Raw genomic sequence first — 2,118 nt, 5'->3', positions numbered from 1 at the left:
CGGCAAACCCCCAGCGGCTGAACTCTTTGCGTTATTAAGTCGTTTGTTCTTTGTCATCTAGATCATTCTTCTAAATAGGAGGTATTGTATATCTGGCAGTAATTCCATGAAGTCAATTTTATTGTCTTAAATACTAAACCGACAGTTGTGCTTTTTTGTTTTTTTTCTAACCAGCATGTTTATCCTCGTTAATCTGCTTAAACCATGCAAAGCGTGTTTAATGGCTGTGAGAGTTGCTTGTATTACCCATTATAAAAGGATTTGCAACGATCAGTAGGATCCCCTTCTTACAACTGCAAAATATGGCCAACTCCGCCCTTTGAGTCCGCGACATGCACCATTTTCGACCCACGAGACCGGCTAAACATGTAATAAAACTGATCATCCCCTCAAATAATTTACGAGTCATAAAGAGCAACCGCTGCGTTTGTCTTGGACAGGGAAAAAAGGGCCTCGTCGCCGCCAAGCACGTGCAGCGACCATCAAGTGTCAATTCGGAATATCTTCGGCGGAAAGGCGGCAGAAAAAGGGATTAGAGGGCAGACTCGCATATACGCGGCCCCTTCCATGCCTTTGGTGATAGAGGAGGGGCTACTACTGTCAGGTAATATATCCGCGGTGGCTGGAAATGCGGTAGTCGTTAGGCGAATTATAGGAATGACGAAGGTGAAATAGGAGGAGGGTTGGGTTTTAGAAATGAAGAGCCCAAAAGACCACGTCAGAGACAGTGCGTCGCGGCCGAGGCTTTTGTGAGGCAAAATCGCGGGGTATTGTAAGACGTGATTTAGGTATGGGAAACGTTGTGGCGTTTACGAGGGAAGAAGGGGCATAAAATTCGACATAAAGACGCTAGAATGGACGGGTACGGTTGCACAGATGAAGTTATACGTCCAGAGAGATATTCCGATAGAGGACAGATGTAGATAAGTGTTCAAGATAAAGAATAAAGACTGTCATCATAAAGTCATAACATGTAAAGAATTCTCAAAGAATGCAATGGGGACAAATCTAAAAAAAATAAAATGGTTTCCAGTAACTGCAATATTAAGGGTACACCAAGGAGACACGTTCAGGTTATGTAGTCTGCCCATTAGAGTGCAATACAGTATATGCACGAAGAGATAATACGATGGCGAAAGCGTACAATCTGATAAGGAGGCGGAAAATAAGGAGATGCAAATTCGCACCTTTGCAATTTGCAAGTTGTTATTTGGTCAAAAAGGGTCGCTGTTGCAACTTGTTACTATGGAGGTACAAAGAGCGATTTGAACATAGTGGAAAGATAATGTTGACGTTTAAAAAGATAAAGACAGGGTGGGAAAGTTACATCCTTGTGTTGTGTATGGGAACTAATGCAGATTATCAACACTCTAATAAAAACAGTACCATGCAGGGGTCTTGTTGCAGGCGAGGTTAACATGGACCTCGTGGCTTTTGCATTGCATGACATCCTGAGCTTAGAGATGTGATATTTCTTGTTTTATTTAATCAGCTTTGTTGTTTTTTTATCCTACGACATCTTTGGTGTTGATTCTTAGTGTAAAATAATCGATATTTTGGGACTAGCAACAGAGATACTAACCACAAGAGAGGTAATGACAACATGACAGTAGCATTTTTTTTTTTTTTTTTTTTTTTAGTATCCTGTCGTTATCATCAACTCAGATAGGATAATACTTACCCCATACCCTTACTGACTATAATACGAAAACAATTATAATTTATCTTAAAAGAATTATCTTTTATTTATCATCATTACTATTATTATGATCTGTATCATGATACGAATATTATTTCATTCTTCTTATATTTTTGATAATAAAAAGATCGATAATGGTACTAGTAGAACTGGTGATGATTATACTGCGACTGATAGTAATGATAGTAATATCATTAATAACTATGCTGATGATGATAATGCTAATGATGATAATAACGATAATGATGATAATGATAATGATAATTATCATGATAAGGATGATACTGATAATCATTATGATAATAATGATAATGATAATCATTATGATGATAATGATGATCTTGATAATGATAAAGATAATAATAATAAGGATTATAATAGTTATAACCTAATATTGGTAATGAAAATAATAGTTATGA

Source organism: Penaeus japonicus, unplaced genomic scaffold (assembly GCF_977035675.1).
Source record: "Penaeus japonicus unplaced genomic scaffold, GWHDUDI00000001_assembly GWHDUDI00000023, whole genome shotgun sequence".
Classification (NCBI taxonomy): Eukaryota; Metazoa; Arthropoda; class Malacostraca; order Decapoda; family Penaeidae; genus Penaeus; species Penaeus japonicus.
Note: the sequence above shows the minus strand (reverse complement) of the source record.